The 23,091-nt window shown below is 41.1% G+C and overlaps 1 protein-coding gene across 1 annotated transcript in view; it reads right to left on the bottom strand.

Annotated features, from left to right (window-relative positions):
* LNX2 (ligand of numb-protein X 2) overlaps positions 1 to 23,025 on the bottom strand; it is a 62,108-nt gene extending 39,083 nt beyond the window's left edge. The window contains exon 1 of the mRNA XM_061993155.1: positions 22,642 to 23,025. The gene's annotated coding sequence lies outside the window, so the exon portion shown is untranslated. The remainder of the gene's footprint in view (positions 1 to 22,641) is intronic.
* Positions 23,026 to 23,091: the final 66 nt, after the last annotated feature.

Consider the following 23,091-nt stretch of genomic DNA (forward strand, 5'->3'; position numbering starts at 1 on the left):
AGAAATGCTACACAAGGTCCAGTGATGGTCTAGACACCTGCCTACCCTTCACTGAGAAACAGCAGTAGTGGCAGGTTTGCTTAATGCAATGGCACTAGCATGCAATGGGGTCTTTCCAATAACACACTTCCAAGCTTCTCTGCTCCTATCATCAGCAATAGGGGTTCAAGGAATTAATGAAAAAGTTCACCTGCAAACTGACCGTTTATAAAATCCAGATGTTGTAAGAAATAACTCAAACTTACTATCAAGTATGGAGCAATCCAGCAGCTCACCGGAACAGGTTCTAGGGAGTCAAAGAGACTATGCCACAAGTCATCTTTACCTGGCAGAGTCACCAAAAAGCTAAGAAATACCTAGAAGTGAGCACACACATCCTGAGAAGGGTCTCTTCTGTATCAAGCTTGTAATACAGAGAAGTATGAGGGAGCCCCCTCTCCCACCCCCTTGTCTGTTCTATGGCCATTAGTTTGCAGCTAGATATAGACATCTGGGTCAGAAAAACAACTGTAAAGAACAGTTTAATACTGCAACTGAAAACAGTCTTGATTTTCACTGTTTTTGCGAGTGAAAAAGCTAATAATTCCAATTTAATGTACCAAGAGGTGAGCCAATAGGGTAATTAACAGCCTTATCCTGTCGTTTCTGTGTGCACCCCGAAAAATCGTAAGTGAAAATCTTACCATGTTCTTGACTGCATTCAAAGAAGACATCTTACTTTAAAAGCAGCAGACTTAACTACAAGCAACACTATCTCTTATTATCAGTCACATGGGATGAGAATACAGAAATGATAAATGAAATCCCAGGCAGCCTGTCTACCTCCATATATTGAATGAATGTAAAGAAAATATACAGGGAAAAAGAAGGAGGCATAAAAGGAAAAGGCCATTCTAGCTGAACAACTATAAGATGGAAAAGGTAAAACCTTTCACAGAATCAAGAAGTTACACTAGAAAGCTACTGCAATAATACAGTATATTTTGGCTAAAAGGAGTAATTTGCATACATTTCCCTTTATAAACTTCAGACTTGGAAACATATGAACTTGGATTTACTGCTTGTCCATACAGACCGGTTTAACTGGACATGAAGTTTCAAGGTTAAATTCTGAACTGATACTCACTTTGTTGTTAAAGAACGTTGTGTTGCTTTAGCCTCGGCAAATTTCTACTACTAAATGTTTTTTCCACTAAATGAAGGAAAATAAATCACTATACCTTTCCCATACAACAGAAGATGTATTTTTTGTTTTAGATGCTGTACTTGCACCCAAACGATGTTCATCTGTCGTGGCTCCAGCTGGCTGGAGACTTACATTCCCCACTGCCCTCCTGACTCCTTTCAGACTTGCAAACATAACCTAGAGATGTTTTGGCTCAGAGATTCCTATTTAGCTGCAAACTGGGGGTCAAGGCATGCGATGAACTAGCTATCAAACCTTGTCCAAAATAATTATCGTAACATGGTGCACAGCATGCTTAGGGTAAGGAAAGAACACAGACAAAACTGCTGAACCTCACCAACAATTTTAAATTTTTCAATTAAGAAAGCTTCCTAACAGCCAGACCTGACACCTCACTTGCTCTCCCATTTTTTTTTCTCTCTCTCCTTCCCCTCCACAAATGCTGGCAACACAGTGAAACAGGAATCACTCTTCTGGGACAAACATTTCCACTTGAAAACACGAACTACGGTGATTTCAAAATACCTACACCCTAGAGCTCTTAACTTTTATTTTTATACCAAAAAGTCATGAAAACAAATGGATTTAGTAAAAAGAACAAATTAATGAATGATCTTTTCTTTCTCGTTTTAGTTTTCAGCCATCTCTTTTTGTTTTTAAACAAGTCTTAACCAGTCTGCAGACACTGCACAATGCCCAATGAAATGAGAAGCCTTGTTTGCAAGGTAGTTATAAAGGCTACCTGGAAATACCAGGGAGTTACCCGGGTTTGTAGGATGTCTATTGGAAAACCTTGTGGATAACTGTACAACTATTACTACATACGTATCCTAGGAGACCAAAGAGCTTTCACATTTAAGAGCTTATTTCCCAGACACCCTCTCGATACACATCTCACGCATTTATAAATAATACAAATAGTCATGAGAAAGGAGGACGTTGGTTTAATTACAGGCAGAATGTACACTGACCTCTGCTCATATCAGCATAAATGTTTCATGTTATTTCACTTCTCCTTCTTCCCCACCTTCTGACTACAAAGATGTCATATATCTCACGTAATCCGTGAAATGTGTTTTTAAACTTGGATTTTACAACTAAGCAAAGCTAAAACCTTTTCATATTTAAAAATACATATACATATATGCAAATTATGAGAAAGAGCCTTTGTTTACATGCAAGTGAAATTTAGATTCCTAATCACAACATTTTGCAAAACATCAACCTGTTAAATACAACATCTTAAGGGAAAAAAAAACACAGAAAGAGAAATGAAAAAAAAATTAAACACAAATCACAAAGCAGCTAATTCAAGAGACTCACTTTACACTTTGGGTTTGAATAGCCTATGCATTTGAGACAACCCACATTGAAAGCACTCCCTTCATTTCTCGTTAATAATTCGTGTCACAGGGTCTAACCTGCAATTAAGCACTCGGTGCCCAGACTCTGAAGAACAGCATCTTTCAAATGCCGAGCAGAGCCCCGGAAACACCCAGGTACGATGCCTCGGCAGCTGGCACCAAGAATCTGTTACAAAACCGACAACACAGAGCATGACAGCCCCTTCCCTTTATCACCTTTTTAGTCTGTATTTCTTACCCTTCCATCCCAGCAGAGGCGAGGAGGGAGCACAGCACACCTGCCCAACATAAAGGAAAAGAAGAATATACTGTTGTGCTCTCAGAGGAGGGGATATCACATGACAAGAGGGAACTTCAAGGAAAAAGCTTGTCAGCATGCCAGCATACACAAATTAATTCACCAGTGGGTAATTAAAACAGGACCAGCCCTTCCTATAACCACAAAGCAGCTCTCAGGGTTTGATTTACTTAAAGCAGTAAATTCATCTCATCACCTAATCTCGCATGAATACAAGTGAAGCCCTAATAGCTGTGACTCAGTAAATACTAACTGGAGCCAAAGCCAGCGTGAAAGATCCGCAGGCGTTCTCTTACACTCTGTCCTTTCCAAATCCTAAACCTAACATTAAAATTAACTGCAAGGCTAAAATGTTGCCAGCGTTTTTTTGTTAACGCATAATGAAACAGTGCTACTATATCTAGCACATCAGTTTTCTAAGCACACCTGGTGAGCATGTGTGGGTATCACACAGAGAAATACTTAAAATAACTCCACCTATATAGTGGCTTTACAACACAAACAGGACATTTCAAGTCTCTGTCCTGTTCTCCATGTACTGTGTGCTATGAATATTATGTAAATCAACACAATATTTGCAAGCAGAACAGCAAATTGGATTATATAATGGCATTTTTCTTTCTTCCTCTCCTCTATTTAAGAAAACTGTTCTTTAAAAAAGAAACTTGGAATGTTTAAACTGTTCTCAGAACTGCATATACTTTCTGAAAATGTCTCAACTTAATGCAGTTTTATAATTCGGTATCTTGATACTAAAGGAGTATTCAGTGCAGAAAGTCAGTTTTAGATCCTGAAATTGCTCTGCTTTGTCAATTAAAAAACAGAAGAAGGAAAAAAGAATCTTTCCTTTCAAATTAACAGGTTCCTGGCCTTCTAAATACTACACTGTCTGTTTGCAGACTCAGAAACTATAAATCAGTATCTTTCATGGCTGCTTTTATAAAGTCCTGTATATTGGACTTCAATAACTTCACTTTCAATTTGAATACTTGAGTATTATTTCTCCATTATCTTGGACATAATACATATGATCTGCAGAAGAGTATACAGACAGCTAATTGCAATAACCACCATATTCATCAAGACATTCCCCTCTCCATTTGCTTACTTAGTTCCATGAAGCAGACCAAAAAAAACCCTAAACCTGCAAACAACAAAATCAATCAGCAGTATGAAAGTATGTTCCAGTGGTGAAGGGTACAGTTTGAGGTTTCATTGGATACTTCAGAAGACTCCAGGGTCTTTATATCTCTCTCCACTTGAGAAAACATGACTGCAAAGTAAGTTACTCATCTGAAAAAGTATCAAAACTGTTTTCTTGACTGTTCATGGCTTGGTATGTTCCTAAACAAATGTGCTTGAATGAACAGTGTAATGAAGAGGACTAATGTTCTTCTGGTTCACAGGAGAGTTGCACAGCCTGGACAAGACATCACCCCTGGTGAGGCCACCAGACCAGTTAAATAAATCGTCCAACAAAAGCGAGGCCTATTCTGCTCCTTCCCACGACATAAAACCTGCAATGGTATTTCAAAGACTTAGAGAGCACTGTGGAAACTTTTGACCTCTGCTAGGGATATTTCCAACAGCACTAAAATGATGATGTCAATGGCACTTATGTAAGGCCAGGGGCATTTTCCTTGGGTTTGAGCATTTGCATTTCATGTGGAGAACCAATATAAAATAATCCTGGCTACAGTGTCGCTCTGACAATACACCGGTGCTACACTTACATGGGCTTTCTTTAGCACCCGAGTGTCATTAATCAAAATTAAAAGAAAGATATGGCTGGAAATTGCATTTACTAAGATACTAAGCATTTCAACATCGGGATCTTAGCTATACTGTGAAATGGCACAGTGAAACACCACACAGCAAAGGAGAGGGGAAAAAGCAGAGCCCTAACCCTGCTGCAGTCATGCTCCCTCCAAAACCCCAAATACCAGCATTGCTCTCACTACCAATGAAGGCAGGGGAGGACAGCCAAGATCAGCTGAGGGAAGTTGTTTTCCTCCTGAGTGATGAAACTATTCACTCCATCAACACTGTGTTTAATGCAGAGACTCCGCAGTTTTAGCAGTACTTTGCAACAGGAAAATTACTATTTTTAAGATTTTACCTCAACTAAGCATGTCACCTGATTGCAGTAAGCAGCTGAATAATGAGATTTTATTGGAAAGAAAGCAAACCCACCACAAAACCTCACATTACACTATTCTCAAGAAGGAAAAAAAGTATTTCTGAAGGAGGAGGTAAACAACTTTTACCCTCATTTAAAAAGCTGAGAAATGTGCACACCATCACTAAAATATAATTAATACACAGTCTTCTGAAGAGTCCAAAGGAGCAATTTAATTAACCACCTGCTGATTTCATAAATGACAAGAACACACAAAGGTAATGGCACCTTATAATTGAAAACGTCCTGTTTATTTAGCTGAGCAATTGTGCTGTTCTGTGGTGTGCATAAATATGATGACACATATTTTGAACCCATGACATTTTTAACTTTGTAAGGTGTGATAGAATGGCGTACTGTCCATGATATAGTCACTGTATAGTCCACTTATTTAATGCCTTTACCTAAGAACCTCAAAGTCACTGACATCATAAAGGTCTTAACCTTCATAAACTCTTTTGGTGGGCTTTTTCATGCCCTCTTCAAAACTGCAGAAAAGCTGGAAGAAAAATAACAATTTCATTGGTATGGCACTGCAAGCACACTATGCCTCATGTAGGAACTTGGTTTTTATCTGTAGTTCTCCTACTTTCATACAAAGGGATTCCTTGTAAGCCCCATGAAATATTTCTGTTGACAATCCTGTAAACTGATTTTGCAATTTCTCACCCTTTTTCTTGATGTGGGAAAAGCTTCCTTTCATCTACCAAAGCTGAAGAGAAGCAGCTTTTACCAAGGTAGGAAAACAATGTAACAAAATATGTGAAAGGCCCTTCCTCACTTTTTTCCTTGGACTTTTCAGGGATAAAGCTGTACTGAATTAATATTCCTTACTGCATTCACAAAACTCAAAATGCATTTGTGCTGCTACATTACAACCATTGAAGTCTATTTGACTGAACATGAAACAGAGCAATGGCTGAATTTATGAGCTGTCCATCTCCCTGTCTAATGGAAATACTAGAAGCATTCATTTATACCTGCTTTGGGACATACATAATTTAAAATAATAGACTGAAGAGATTCTTCAAGCATAGCAGTCTCCACTGGAAAGGTGATTGCCAGACTAAGAGACTGCTCTTACAAGACTCAACCACGTACTGTAAACCAAACCTCATCAGTCCAATGCCGCAGCAGCAGTGGCAAGTGAGGATGGATGTGGCTGCCTTGTACACTGGTCTCGGGATCTCTGGTCCCACCTTTCTTCCCTATCAGCAGCCCTGGGATGACAGCAATGACTTCTCACAGCGCTGGCTCCCTGCCCACCTACTACTGGAAAAGCATTCCTTAATAGAAATTGTACCTTAAGCACTGCTCCCAAAGGCACCGCTGTATGATGTACCCAGCTGAAGCGATTAGTTTGCATGTACACACTAACCACGCATTTCTGCAGGTTTCTATCCAACAGTGAAATCTTTACTTACTGGTATTAGTGAGTCATGTTTACTGTTTCTGAGGGTTTTCTATCCTTAAGCGTTTATGATATTTACTCAGTCTGTAGCTAACCATTATCAGGCCTACCTAGCTGTATTAGCTGCCTGGCTGCAATGCCACCAGATACGTAAACACCTCTTTAAAATGATGAAACCTCCCATTACTTTTATGCATTATGGTTTGTTTACCAATTAGATGAGGAAAGAATGGTTCTAGAATAAATACCATAAAGCAGTCCCTAATAATTTTTCAAACTTTTTTTTTCTAAAGCCTTTCCAGCTATCATTGTTAACTCTTTAAGAGCATTCACATCAGAAATCAGGAGGTTCCAGCTATCATTGTTAACTCTTTAAGAGCATTCACATCAGAAATCAGGAGGTTCCAGGTACCCCACAGCAACAGCACCTCTGGGTTCTTTGTTAATACTCCTTTTATGTATCCTTCCTCAAAGGACTCTTAGGCATCTTATCATGAGGCTGGACATAGAGCTGTTTTCCAACAGTTAATCATAATAACTGCTGCATGTTTCCAGGATACATTTGTCCAGTGAAAATGGTTTAGATTTTCTGCTTCTAAATGTTACAGAAAATACATTGTTTTAATTGTAGTATATCATTCAACTGCCTGCAGCTTCCAAAATGGTCTGAACTGCTCAATATTGCTCACTTGTTTCTAACATTTACTACTGCAATAAACTTTAGCAGAAATGCTCACCTTCTTCCATGCCACTAATATATTCTGAAAGAAAATCATGCTCCATGACTCTTTGAAAGAACTCCATCATATCCCGCCCTAACAACTGCACTCAAGGTTTGGAGTGGTCATACCTGCAGTTTGTGCACATCCACATGGTAGGTTAACTACGTAATATGCATTAGAAAAGAGACTGACCACAGCTAGAGAAAAGCTTAATCGTTCAAATATTTGTTATAAGTGTCACATCCTGCTGGGGAAAGCTCTCAAAGATAAATGATGTTTGTGTAACTCACCAAAAGTGATGTGGGGCAGAGGAAAAGAAGATGAGTCCTCAGCAGCACAGAAGAACTTTGAGTTTTTTCACTTCAGGGAAAGTTCAGCTCTGACTTTTTCACAAAATGTCAGAAGTTGCCATTGAAAAGACCAGAAGTATCAGATCTTGAAGAAAACCTGCCTATAGGAATTCCTGTACCGCTCAATTTGTCTCTCTTTAAATGAGTTAAATGCTGCCTATTTTCCGCTATTAATAGGCAGATTATTTTTTCATTTATAACATCATTCTCCCGAGTTTTCTGCTACATGAGTTTGAAGAGACAGAGCTGTGGTGCTCTGTGGCTTGTTTATGAAACTGGCCCTTACTATCTCCCCAGGCAGCCTGGAGGGACAGGCAGCAGCCAAATATCCTTCCCCTCAGTGATCCCCGAGCTCACTTCTGTATGGAGACATGGGATGGATGGAAGGAGATAAGTTATTAAGTGATTGAAATACATACAGAAAAAAAGAATTAATTTTAAATATTACACAGGGGATGTAAGTAGTTCATTAATTGCATCTTCAAGACTAATTTCTGCTACCATTAGATCATGGCACAGGAACTGAAACCAAGGGATTTAACAGCACTTTGAATCAGTGCAATAATGCTAAAGCTTACTGTATATATTCAAGTATTTAACTCACAAGAGCTACCTTTTTCATACTTTATAAAATTAGTTTAAAAAACAAATGTACTTCATTATCATTCTTGGTAAAGAACCTTATTTAAATTTCACAAGAGTAATTAAAATCAACAATATCATTTCATCTTTAAATAAAACTTAAAGCTTTAAAGTATTCACTTAAATCATACTTCTTCTAATGACCAAATCAGATTCTTTCAGTGCAGTAATATTGTTTTCTGCCTTCTTGTCCTCCTTGCCACCAAAGGAGGCTTATGTTCTGAAAGCTTATGCTTTATTTCTACCACTTGAACGGGCTGCCCAGGGAGGGTGTGGAGTCTCCTTCGTTGGAGGTCTACAAGACCCACCTGGACACGTTCCTGTGTGACCTGATCTAGACTGACCTGTTTCTGCAGGGGGGTTGGACTAGATGATCTCTACAGGTCCCCTTCCAACCCCTATAATTCTATGATTCTATGAACAGCCCTTCCATGCACTAGTATTTGGAAGTCACAGACTTGCTTTAGAATCATAGGAGTTGGAAGGGACCTTTAGAGATCATCTAGTCCAACCCCTCTGCAGAAGCAGGGTCACCTAGACCAGGTCGCATAGAAACATGTCCAAGCAGGTCTTGGAAGACCTCCAAGGAAGGAGACTGCACAACCCCCTGGGCAGCCTGTTCCACTCCTCCGCCACTCTCATGGTGAAATAGTTTTTTCTTATGTTTAAGTGGAACTTTTTGTGTTCCAGCTTCATCCCATTACCCCTTGTCCTGTTACTATCTACTACAGAAAAGAGGGATGTCCCAACCTCCTGACACCCACCCTTTAGATATTTATAAATGTTAATAAGATCTCCCCTCAATCTCCTCTTCTCCAGACTAAACAGCCCCAGTTCCCGCAGCCTTTCCTCATATGAAAGATGTTCTATACCCTTGATCATCCTGGTGGCCCTGCGCTGGACTCTCTCCAGCACTTCCCTGTCCCTCTTCAGCTGAGGAGCCCAGAACTGGACACAGGACTCCACATGAGGCCTCACCAGGGCAGAGTAGAGGGGGAGAAGAACCTCCCTTGACCTGCTGGCCACATTCTTCTTGATGCATCCCAGGATGCCATGGCCTTCTTGGCCACGAGGGCACATTGCTGGCTCATGGTTAGTTTATTATCAACCAGCACTCCCAGGTCTCTCTCTGCATAGCTGCTCTCCAGCAGTTCGACCCCCAGCCTGTACTGGTGCATGGGGTTGTTCCTTCCCAGATGAAGGACTCTGCACTTGTCCTTGTTGAACCTCATGAGGTTCCTCTCTGCCCAACTCTCAAGCCAGTCGAGATCCCGCTGAATGGCAGCACGGCCTTCTGGGGAATCAGCCAGTCCTCCCAGCTTGGTGTCATCAGTGAACTTGCTGAGGGTACACTCTGTCCCCTCATCCAGGTCGTTGATGAAGATGTTGAAATTGAGCTTGAATTATTGCTGCCAAAAATTTCATCCTTACAAAATTTCCTTTGCATTCTCAAAATTAAGACGAATAGAAAACAAATTATGGTCAACTGCTTTTCAGGTTTGTCTGCCTATCAGCTGCTTGACTACTTCAACACCAACACTTCTGCACAAGACCTGGCAAAAAATCTTACAATTCCTTAATGACACCAAATGTTCTTAAATTCACTTTCCTGAATTGAGAGGAATCCACTCTACTTCTACATTTCCTAAGTAATTTCTTATAGAAGCTTGTTCCACATCAAAGCCTTTCTTTACTTTGTGGCTTTTATAAACTCTGGAATGGCTACATACACGGCAATCCCTCAAATAAATAAACAAGTGAAGCACTGAGAAAATTTTTCTTCCAGAATTACTTTGCTGTGTATCTAGAATGGTGCTTCTCCTTTGCTGCAATATTATGTTGTGGTACTAACTCAAAAGTTTACACCATTTTCATTTCTTTATTACCAGTCGCAATCTAGGAAATGCTGCCATCAATAGTAAATCTACATGAAGTCGCACTCCTCTGATGCATTTTGTGCATAGCAATCAGTTCATAATGCAATCTCGTGTTGTTTAAAATTCAGTTTATTCTTCAATTACTCTGCTAGCCTGACTCTAATTTATTATATTTTCTGGTACATTTGATTTTGGATATTATGACATCCTGGCTCATGCCATTAGAGAGGAAACATAAAATGGTAAGGATGTCTAGGGACAGCCACGAGTAAGACAGCAGCAGCCTGGAAAATTAACAATATCACTGTCTCTGTGCTCAGCTAGACCTCTCCTGCATTAGTGCTAAAAGAAATTTGGCAGTATTTCTCCAATATAGATTTGACAGCCAGGAATAGCCTCAGAGGCACCATAAAACCTCAGCTAGCGCAGTGGGCAGCTTGGGTGGTTGGGAGTGTGGATGGCAGCCTCAGAGCCCTGCAGCTGCAGAAGAAATGACACACTAGCCCTGATGCTGCTTGGAGCTCACCAAGAAACCAATGTGGTTCTACATGTCTCCAATAATTTATTGGGGTTTTTTTGCTTGCATAGTCTTCATCCTAGCTACTGTTTCTTTCCCCCAGCACCTAAGGTGAAGTGAGAGGCACCAGCCAGAAGCCTTCTCAGAACATCTTAACTGAGAAGCTGGGTAGAAGGGAGGGCTTTGCTTCCCCCTCCAGCTTGATGACCGACTACATTAACCTTCAGGGCATGCTGCCAGCCCCACCTGCTTACTCAGGCTTTTGCCAGCAAGGGAAGCTCTCGTCACACTGATTCGTCCTTTGAAGATGTATCCTCTTTTGCTTACTTCTTATTTTGCCCTACTAAATTTGACATTTGAATGAGACAGTCAAGTGATAGCCCTGATGGGACCATGGGGTAGTCCTGGATCAAGGGGTAGTCCTGATGGGGAAACATCAGGTTCCTCTATTCACATTTGATCTTTCTCCCTACAACATATTCTGACAACTTCAAAAATGAAAAGTCCCCATGTGCCTACACAGCTTGCTCTGTTCCAAGAAATTCCACATTGGATTTTGAAGACATTTATTTTTTCCATTTTTTTGTCTGTTCTTCAGAAAGCTTCAAGACAGCTTATGAACACAATAACCAAGAGTGAAGGCTTTGCAAGGAAACCCAAGCAGCCAGACCCATAAGAGGCTGCCAGCATTGGAAAGAACTTGCAGTGGGGGAAACCTGGCTGGGCTCAAATCCTCACTATGTTGTCCTCCAATAAAAACAAAACAAAACAACAAGCAGACTAATTTTCCTCTATATGATAATAAAGTTTTCTGACATCTCTAAGCTGTCTTTTAGCTCAGGCAGTACTGTCAGTTCCTCCTAACACTCATAAGCAATAAGAATTTTACTAACAATATAGTTGTAACTGTTGCAGTCACTTAAAAAGACAACGTCAAAAATTGCATGTAGCAATATTAAAACGTGATGATTCAGGCTGCAAGCTAATTTACAAAACTAAGAAATGCCACTTTTTTGTTTAACTATTATCTTTCAGTTTTCCCCACTTCTCCTGAACCTGTGTTGTAACCCAGATGCCAGTTTCTGCTCAGAAGCTTTTTTTCTTCAGTGTCTCAGTCACATGCAAAGGACAGACACAAAAGGGAGTAGCATGACAGATGTATAAACACATTTCCACTGTTGGGTTGCTTGTTTTCACACTTTAAAAACCCCACTGAAAGAAAGTTTTTGGTACATGAGAAATATAGTGTGTAATTTTAGCTTTTGAAGTCTGATGGAATCAGAGCAAATCAGATCAGGCCACACTTAGGTGGGATGGACAACTGGGACAGATGGGCTTTTCCCTCCTGTTAAGTGCTATCCCATGCCCCAGTGTAATAAAGTATGACCACCACGATGAGAAAAAATAGTTCTTCTCATTTTGGTATACAGATATCATGAAAATGTATTGATCAAGTTTTTTAAAAGCACATTACAACTTCTGCTCCAACCATTTCCTCTTCTCAGTCCCATATACTCTTAAATAATCTGTCTGTGCTTATGCTGCAAATCAGTGCACATGTTTCCGTGTCTCCCTGCTCCTGCTCTCATTACTCCATGTTTAAAACAAACCACGAATTGAGATCCATGACTCGATTTCGCTTTCCCAGCGTGCAGAGAATAATCATCAATAATTGATGTCAGTTGGCTTCATTTGGGGCACTGCCTTGGGCATGCAATGGAGACTAACAGCATGCAACACAAAAAGGAGGATTTGTATAAAAAATGATTTGATAATGTGAAAAAAACCCTTGGTAAACAAAGGAATTTTACAGATAATTGTATTAAAGATTAGAGTTGTTTTAAAACAATGCAGAATATGTTTGAGAACATCTGGGAAGAAAGATGGTGGTTTTAAAAGTAAAACCTTGGGGGAAAATATTTTTCCCCCTCAAACAGAAAACAGTAATTCACTTTATTAAATCCTAATCCTCTTCGTTTCATGTTAAGGCAGAGCAATTTTTCTAACAAAGAGTTTTATCAATCTATTTAAATTGAATTTCATAAATAAATATTTAAATACCGTTTCAATATCTCATTACATTATTGGTTATTCCACTTTTTTTGATTGCTTCCACTTTATTTCAAGTCAGAAAAACGAATAAGTGTATTATTAAATAACGACAGAACTTAACCTCTAGACTAGAAAAAAAATACATTATACTATTCCAGTAAAACCAGTCTGATGTCTGTCTTTGTACATGCACCTACTCATCAGCTGCAAAATCAAGAAAATAATTCCTTCTATCTTACAAATGATATTAATTTTCCATCACTCATTTACTGTTTTTCCAAACTTTTGTTGTAGTGATTTATTCAAACATCCCCCCAATAAAATCCATAAACGAGCACGACGTTTTCTATACTCAACACTGATAATCAATAATATTTATAGAGATCTTCTGTTTAAACAACACATTATTGAAGTGCCTCAGCACTATAACTACTGACAGCACCAGAAGAATAAAGTTACTTCACAGCTAAATGGTAAAAACAAATACTACAGAACTGAATAATTAAGTTGGTAAAAACATGTTGGATCAGATTTCTATAACACCTTTACCTACTGCATTTCAACTTCATTCTTCCATAAAACAACGACTCACGTTAGAGCTAAATTTTTGAGGATTACTAAGATCTGAAAAGAAAGAAAGGAGAGCAAAAAAGATTTTGAAAGAAAAGATTAAATATAGGATTTGATTTTTTCCTTTTTATACTGTTGTATATTTTTACAGATAGAAATTAATTTTTATGTATACACATATGTAAAAAAAACTCAGTACTAACCAGATTTGTACCAGCAGCAACTGAGCCCTAGCAAACAAATCTCGTAAGGATGCTTTGTTATAACCGCATCATCATAGCTGTGGGGAAGTGACTTCCATGCGAGCAGAAGCAGGCAGAAGGACTCTCATGCCCACAAAGGACCCCAAGGGAGTCACCACAGCAGATTCAATTGTACAGTCAAGCTGTAGGGATGGTTAAATAGCACTCAGCATGTCATCATCTGAAGTACAGCATATATGGAACGGCAACTGCTCCTAATGTGCGAGTGCACTGTAGTGAAGTCCCTTCTCTCCTGCATTTCAGCTTAATCTTGCTCAGCAGGTTTTCCGGAATACACCACCTCACCTGTATTAACACTTCAGCACAAATCAACTTCTTTATCCTCAAAGTCAGTATCAGAGCTAAACTAGACATTTTTCCTCTTTGACCCTTCTGAGGCAAAAAAAACCCCACAAAAAGTCACAGCACAATGTTAACAATACTGTGTGAAACAAGTTGCCTTTACTAACCATGAGACTTACTTAAAGACGAACAATATCTGTTGTGAAATCTGTATGGTTCTGATCATTTGTAGGGGTAACAGGTAAAGCTGTACCCCAAAGTTCTTAATCAAATACCTTCCACTTCATAACAGCATGACAATTATGAACATTTCCTGGCTTCACAGCTTTTAATACTTTTCAAAATATGACTATGGAAAGACACTCCACTTCTACAGCATTTCTCTAGATGATGGAACACATCTCTTACTGCTGAAGAAAGAACTGTAACAGTTTCATTTCACACTCCAGTAACCCAAAATTCTACATTACCGCTCACTTTAGTGTTAATTTTCTCATAGATTCTGTTTTTCTGCTTACATGGCAAGACAGCTCAGGTCAAGTGCACAGACAAGCTGTGTTGCCGATTTTCCTTTTTACTACCACTGAATCACCTTCACTTTTGCTTCATGGGAAAGTTATTTTCCCTGTAGAAAGCAGAAGAGTCACAGTCAATAGATAAGGCAGCAGCTATCAGTCAAAATGGATTTCAAAGTAAAAAAAAAAAAATCCCTCACCACAACTAAAACTGCAACTATTATTTATGCAGGATCATGCCCATGCTGTATAAATACACCATGACAGGTATATTTGCTGCTGTACATGCAGTGAAACCTAATTCAGCTTGTGTCACTTCCAGCTATACAGACACATATCAGAAGCTACAGAACATGAAAGTACCAGCACTGAACTGACATGCTGAGCCATCCCCCAGATAAGAGGAATGAAGACTCATTATTTTGCCAGATGAAGTTGAAAGGTGGCTTTTTTTACTGGTGATCCAAAAAATAAACACATTTGCTGGTTGTCACTGAATTCTTATGAAGCTTTGTAACGTGTATGTAAAGATCTAACTTACATATCACCTTCTAAGACATTCAGACAAAATGCAAGAAAGATCCACAAGTACACAAACATGTCTGTATTTTTAGCCTGATATAACCAGGATGAGATTAACTTTAATTCCTTTTAAATGCTAAAGGTAGTTAAGAAATGAACTTAAATTCTGAAGGCATTCAATACTGCATGAATAGCATTTTACGCTGGTTTAGCAGAAGGCATGAAACCCTGTGATGTTCAAAGTTTTAATCTTCATTAGAAGCAGCAATGACAGCTTAGTAATGGACTACTTGTAAAAATGGTCCAGGAACTGACTTGTGCTAATTTTTCATTAACATAAATGCAAGATCTACCAGAGACGTGGAACTGTTTGACTAATTCACTGGGTGAGCCTTCATTAGCTTCTGTCAGTAACAATCAACAGCTGAGGAAAACCCTCTAGAGCAGACAAGACAAAGACAGAAAAAAGAGGAGGCCGGACAGAAGAAAATCCTCATCAACCTGCCCCAGAAGAAGCTTGACTGAAAAAGCCTTTTTATAGAAGTATAAAAACCAAGTCACTTAATTAAGAATTGGAGGAGTCCCAAGGAGTGCCAGGGTTTGGATGGTAGCTATGGTGCACACACACTGTACTGAGAGTAAACCCCATCATCAGAACAGGGTTTATTACAAACTCAGATCATAACCAGAAAGTTTATACAACACATTAAGATCTATATAGTCTTGTGATGTATCAATCAAACTTTTACTTACAGTTACTTCAGTCTGGTTACAAACAAATTTTAAACAACTGAAGAAAAATACATAGGAGAAAATGATGACATGAGGCAGGGGAACAGATCTCAAAGAGCGGAAGGAACACAAGGAAGAATGGGCTACTGGCAAATAAATACATCAACTAGGAAGTAAAACCAAAACATCCTCCTCTGCATGAAGCGATATTAGCTGGTGCTGATTTTTTTTTCTATAACTTTAATGTCCAAATGTATAGAAGCAACTTCATATGGTCTGTATTTAAATATTTAATCTATTGGAAATATTCAGTGCACTATCCATGAGGCACATACAGATACTACCATCTCCTGTGTTCTCCTTGGACTGTGCCTTGATCTAGATGTAGGCTTCCCAGCCATGAGAAGGACATCAAACGCACTGTTCTGCACAGACTGTTACTGAAGGCTGTGGAAGAACCAACAGTGTTGAAGTTAAAATGTGCTCTTATTTTAGGGGAATCACGGGGCTTATGGGTTTTCTTGTTGGTGGTGCTTTATTTTTGCTAGTGTAGCAGGCAGTGATGTCAATTAGAGGAATGATTTAGATGACATCACTATTATCTGCAGAAGAACCCAGGATAGGCTCTGTTCTACTGCCATTGGGGTGTGTTGCTGATACAGCTTTTTTCATCTGGGGACTAGTACACAGAAAAAAGCACATGCACGTTATGACAAAGTAAAATGCATCAAGAAGGCTCTCTGATACCAGCCAAGCTTCTTTTTTAAGTGAAGACTTTGTTCAGGAACATCAACCAAAACTTGATAGCCAGAAAAATCATGACACACCTAGATTCTGAAATGTTGCTCTGTGTCAGAAAAAAATCCCCATGGGTTGGTCCTTTGAAAGCAAATACAACATTCCTGTGGCAGAACATGACAGCTTATCCGAGCGCAATATAGTAACCACTGGAAATCGCTTTCCACAAACTGGTTTCAGTACACAGTCAGCAACATTTTACCTCTGTTAGGTTTGCTTCAATTTCCATTTGCTTCTGTTGTGCCAAAAACCTTGGCTGCACCAGCTTTCCTTTGCTTACGTATGAACTCAGAAATGAGAATTAGCACCAAGTTGAAGAACAAAGCCAGTCATGGGAAGGTGAAACTTTAAAATCCTCCAGCATTAGTATTCCTTGGCTTTTCAGAGGCAAAATTTTCAAAAAGACACTGCATTAAGAGTGGGTTGTCTGTGGAGGAAAGCTCAGGTTCAAGCAAAACTTGCATATAAAGCAAAAAAGAACCAACTCCATGATGAGTACAACTGCAAGAATCAATGAAAGTTTCAATATACAGGAACACTTACTTGAACCCAATAATAAACTGTGCTTATACACGTTTGTTTTCTAACCAGCCAGTCCCTGGGAATGTATCCTGCCACCTTCCACTGTGCCTGTGCAACCTCTTTTGACAAGATCATGAGAACACACAGTGGTAGGGCTATCTTGGGGGCTGATGCAGAGAGCAGACTATAGGACACTTCAAAAATCAGTCCCACTGCAACGAATGTACTAATGCAGAAGTAGATAGTTTGATGCTCATTTTTCCCCACGATGATGAATAATATCTGACAGCACCACACAAATCCAGGCAACATTATCCAAAAGCCCGCTTTGCCTTTCTGCAACTGAGTTACTCCCTTTGCCCATGCACATACGGGTTCTCCTTCAACACACACCACTTTGTGGTGTGCTCTAGTGCTAGGGAAAAAAAAAAGACAAATAAGTCATAGCTCCTTGTTCACGATCTAGAACTACTTATTATTAACCTTTACTACATTTTAAAACTGCTTGAGTTTATATATTGGATATGCTCCTTAATCAAATTGCATTTTGAGAAGTCAAAGCAGTCCAGTAAAGTTCCCACAGACTGAAAAAGGGGAAACACAAGCCCCATTTTTAACAAAGGGAATAAAGGAAGACACAGGTAACTACGGGCCAGTCTCACCCTAGTACCCAGCAAGACTGTGGAAGAGATCCTCCTGGAAACTATGCTAAGGCATGTGGAAAATAAGTATGTGATTGGTATCAGTGAACATGGCTTCACTAAGGGCAAACTGTGGCTGACTAATTTGGTGGCCTACGATGGGAATACAGCACTGGTAGATAAGGAAAGAAAAACTGACATCATTCAGTTGGAACTCTGCAAAGCCTTTGACACTGTTTCACATAATATCCTTGTCTCTGAATTGAAGTGACATGGCTTTGACGGAGGGTGAGGGAGCACTGGAACAGGCTGCCCAGATGGGTTGTGGAATCTCCTTCTCTGGACACGTTCAAAACCCACCTGGACAAGTTCCTGTGTGACCTACTCTAGGTGGTCCCACTCTGGCAAGGGAGTTGTACTAGATGATCTTTCAAGGTCCTTTCCAACCCTTAAGATTCTATGATTCTGTGACAAGTCACAGTCAACAGAGAGCAGTGCTGAGGGGTGTTTCTCAGGGGTTGGTATTGGAATCAGCACTGTTTAACATCTTTGTCAGCGACACGGGCAGTAGGAGAGAGGGCACTCTCAGCAGGTTTGCCAACACCACCAAGCTGATTGGTGCAGTTGATATGCTGGAGGGAAGGGATGCCATCCAGAGGCACCTGGACAGGCTTGAGAGATGAGCCCCTGTGAACCTTATGAATTTCAACAAGGCCAAATGCAAGGTCCTGCACATGGGTCAGGACAATGCCCAAAACAGAGACAGGCTGGGCAGAGAATGGATTTGGAGCAGCCTTGAGGAGAAAGACTTTGGCACGCTGGTTGATGAGAAGCTCCATTTGACCCAGAAATGCGCACCTGCAGCCCAGAAAGCCAATCACATCCTGGGCTGCATCAAAAGCAGCATAGCCAGCAGGTCAAGGGAGGTGATCCTCCCCCTCTACTCTGCTCTCATGAGACCCCATCTGCAGTGCCACATCCAGCTCTGGGATGTCCAACCTAAGGAGGACATGGACCTTTTAGAGCAAATCCAGAGGAGAGCCTTGAAGATCATCAGAGGGCTGGAGACCCTCTCCTATGAAGACAGGCTGAGAGAGTTGTTCAGCCTAGAGAAGAGAAGGTTCCGGGAAGACCTTAAGAGCAAGAAAGCTAGAGAGACACTATTACAGGGGCATGTAGGACAAGTGGTAGTGGCTTTAAGAGGGCAGGGTTAAAATTATATGTAAGAAAAAAATTCTTCACTGTGCAGGCGGTGAGGCATTGGCACAGGTTGCCAGAGAGGCTGTGGATACCCCCATTCCTGGAAGTGTTCAGGGCCAGATAGATGGGGCTCTGAGCAACCTGGTCTAGTAGAAGGTGTCCTTCCCCAATGGAGGGGGGTTAGAACTAGATGATCATTAAGGTCCCTTACAACCCAAACCACTCCAGGATTCTACCATGATTCTATGATTCCTCTCTGTGGAATGAAGGAAAAACAGACATTCAAAATGCAACATCTATCCCAAAGTAAACCAACTTTGCCTGGGCAAAAATTACTCACAGTTACTTTCTTACCCAATTTGGTCTGTTTTTCTCTGATGACAGCAAGAAAATTCTAGACATTCATAGCAAAATGCCACAACCCCAGTGCGACATTGCAACTTGCTTACTTAAAAAACCCTAGAGGTTGAAAATATTTACATTAGCCCAAGTTTCCATGTAAAATAAAAAGCAGTTCCCATTAAATGAGTGGAAAAAAAATCCCAGAAATGCAAAACAATTTAAAATCTTGCATGTTCACAAGTTACCTGTTCTTACATCAAACAACTGCATACTTAAGCTTTTGTTTTCACCATCTGATGCACAGCTCAGTGTGAGACACTCAGCAAGAGACTGTCTTCCTCTTCCAGCTCCCAAATTTCTTGTAACACTAACATCAATTGAAATAAGCATCTATGAGAATGTAGATTTTTATCACCAAAAATACTTTAAAAATTAAGGAGATGTCTGTAGTATCAGAAAGCACACTGCAAGGATGAAGTCAGCTCAGGTACAGCACTGTAACACAGGGGCAGGGCTGGGAACATCTCTGTACATATCAGTAGATAATCTAGACCCCAGTTCCAAAGCAGAAGTCAGCTACCTACATTTACTCATGCAGAATACAGAACAGTCAGTATGAAAACACATGACAGGTTTATCCCATGAACTTTGTAAACATAAATCCTGACCCTGAAAACATTTACATGCAGGCTTAACATTAAGCCTAAGAACAGGCCGCTAATTCCAAAAGAAATACTTGGGTGTTTAAAATTAAACATATGTAAGCACAAATATCCACAGAATCAGAGCCAAAAAAACCAAAAAAGCACACATCACAATATTATTTTTATTGCTCCACATATATCATGATCCATCAATTACATAATTTAATACTTATAAGAATTTTCAATTTTGAAGGGCACTGCAATTTCTAAACAACAATCTCCACTGACCTAATAAAGTAATTAAGCACCAAGCCATTCAATGGTGTCACACTAAAATTGCTTCTGCAAATCAGATCAATAAGAATTTCCAAGTTATCAGAGACAAGCCACTGCTGTAGCAAACAGGCAACAATTTGCTCTCGTGCCTTTTACACCAGGGAATATTTTAACACTGAATGAATGCTGTTTACTTATTAGTTACAGCTCTTAATGTCTAACAGCTTTTAAAATAAGCAGTATGTTGCTAATCTGAAACAATCATTGATATTAATTTGGTATCTAGCACATGTCATATCTTTATGTATTCACTTTGATATTGCTGGTATCACTTCTTCATGGTTGCTTTCAACTATGTGAAGAGCACAGAAAGAGAGGAAGCTATTTTGAAGTATTTTAAGTAGACAGTTTTAACTAGTAGCTAACAAACACGCTGTTTCTTGGTGATAAAGGCTCATAAATATACACCAAGCTTGAGACTGACAGGCTGTTCAGTACACATAAAGCTTTATGGAAAAATAAAGTTTCATTAAGGTCATCAGTGCTTTCACTACAGCAGACTCCAAACAAATGCCAAAGCTTGCAAGGTCAAAGCCAAGATTTTTGTAGTGACACAGGACAGGTTTTAATAAGCTAATTCTTCAATCCCACTGTCTCGAGAGAACAATACTTTTCCATCCAGTCACTAGCTTAAATTCCTCTTGCAAAGTGTGTCCTTAAATCACAGCTTAATTTTATTTATTGAGTTATTTTTAAATAGAAGATTCAAGTCCTGTGTTTGGGAATCACATTGTGTTTGCAAATCTCAAACCTGAGTCCAAGGCTTTGGGTTCTCTCTTTCTGAAATCACTAGACGGAGTTAAGGGTCAGTACAGTTAGAACTCAGTACTGAAAGCTCTTGTTCAAAGGATGCATAGATGAGGTGTTGAGGCACATGGTTTAGTTTAGTGATGGGCCTGGCCGCGTGACATTAGTGGTTGGACTCGATCTTAGAGATCTTTTCCGACCATAATGATTCTGCAACTGTAAAATTATGCTGGTTTGGGTTTTTTAATGAAATATCCAAAGATTTTTGAATTGTAATAATACAGGCACTTCAAAACATAAAATTAGATACCTTTCCATTAAAAAAAGAATCTAATTGGGCACAATGATGTTCTTTACAGTCTGCTGAATGTGGAGTTGTTTTACATTGTATTGTATTCAGGAAAGTGGATTCCTCATTCAGTGAGCTGATCCTTTAAAAAAAAAAAGAGTAAGTCATAAAGGACCCTATTAAGTCTTATGGTCCCAGCAAGCACACTGATATACCTTGTTTCCATTTTGAAGAAATTTGTTTTAATAAAGCCAGGCAGCATATGGTATCAACATGTTTATTTTCCAAGTGGTAGGGAAACTAACCAAAACCATCTGATGTTTCTTCCTAAGCCTCCTTGATCTGCTGCTGGATTGCAGCTTAGAATAAAGCATCGTGAAGCCAAAAGGAATTGGGTAGAGGAATGAAAAGGAAAAAAAAAATCAGTCCTTCAAAGTGTTTATTTAATGAGAGCCTAGCTCAGAACAGTTTCTCTTTTGAATGAAAGCTCAAAAGTATTTATGATTCAAAATTTATTTCCAGATACTATCAAATGTACCCCACAGCTAATCCCTAAGAGATGTTTTTTACTTTGCACAGAGACCAAAAAAAAGCCACAATATAAAAAGCCATGTAATTAAAAAAGGAATTAAATGAAGCTCAGAAGTAGTTAATAGTGGATTTCTACAGAAGTAAACAATCAGCCCTATGCATTTGGAAGACGGCAAAAAAAGTCACAAGGGACTGTCCGATTTGTCGGTATCACAGTTCCAGTAACTGTTTTTTCAACTGAGTGACTGGGTACTAATATTCTGTCAAGAGCAATGATATTTTAGAAGTATGCTTTGTTAAAGTTTAAAAGACACTAGGTTTTAATTTTTTAACCACATTTGCAATGACAAGACACAACAATCGGGGCAAAAAACTGAGAGCATAGGTCAGAGCACCGAGAACTAAAGTTAACATTTTGAAATAGCTGCCAACTACACACAGACATTTTATATACAGCTCTGAGTTCCTCTGGCGCAGCTGTAAAACACATAACCTGAAACCAGCTCCTGCAGCACGGGTTTGCTTGCAGCTGTTCTTCTGCCTCCCCCGCACATAGTAATTTGACTCCTTTTCAGGCAGCAGCTTTAATAAAGCTACACGAGTATAGGTGTCCTTAGGGACCCGAAACATCGGCGCCCTCGGAGCAGGTCCCTAGCACCCCAGCCGAGCTTCGCAGGGCTGCGCTGTGGGTCCGGGCGCTGCCCCCGCTCAGCTCCGGAGCTCACAGACCCATCGCGGACTGGCTGGCGGGCAGCGGCTCCCGCTCTGCCGCGGAGGCCGGGGGAACCCTCGCTCCTCTCGGGCGAGGGCAGAGCCAGGCTTCGCCGCTCCCGCCGGGGCTCACGGGCGCACACTCAAGCCCCACACTTCGGCTCCCGTGCCCCAGGCCCTCTCTCGTACTTGTTGCCCCTGCACGACGGCCCAACCTGGCGACCGCTGCAGGCCCGGCCCCGCTGCCCCCACGGGGAGCCCTCAGCGCCACTATACTCGCCGCGGCCGAGAGAAGGGGAGCTCGGCCGCCACGCTGCCCGGCGGCCCTCCGGCCGCTGCCGCCGGCTGAGGGGAGGCTGAGCCGCCCGGCGCCGCGGCGGGGCAGGGAAGTTACTCACCGCCACCGGCTCGGCTCCGCGCCGCGCTCTCCTCTGCCGCCGCCGCGCTCTCAGCCCAGCCGGCTGAGCCCGCCCGCCTGCTCCGCCTGACGAGAGGCAAACTCCGGGCAACACTTGGCGGAGCGCGTCTCCGCCGGCCCGGTACTCCCACCTCCGCCCCCCGCCCCGGGCAGCGGCGCGGCCCAAGTGACAGCGGAGCTCGGCCACTCCAGCAACAGCCCGGGGCGCGGGGCCGGACGCGGGGCGCGCCGCAGCCTATAGGAGCGGGGCCGGGGCGGGCCGCGGCAGAGCCCCGGGCCGGGGTGTCCCCTCCACTCGCCTGATCGCAGCTTGCGCGCGGTGCCACCGCCGCCGGCGGCCGCGGTGGGCGGGCGGGCGGGGCCGAGGTGGAGGAGGTGCCGGCGAGGAGCTGCCACCACCCCCGCGCGGCACCTGGCCCGGCTCGGCCCT

This window comes from Colius striatus, chromosome 1 (genome assembly GCF_028858725.1).
Source record: "Colius striatus isolate bColStr4 chromosome 1, bColStr4.1.hap1, whole genome shotgun sequence".
NCBI classification, from domain to species: Eukaryota; Metazoa; Chordata; class Aves; order Coliiformes; family Coliidae; genus Colius; species Colius striatus.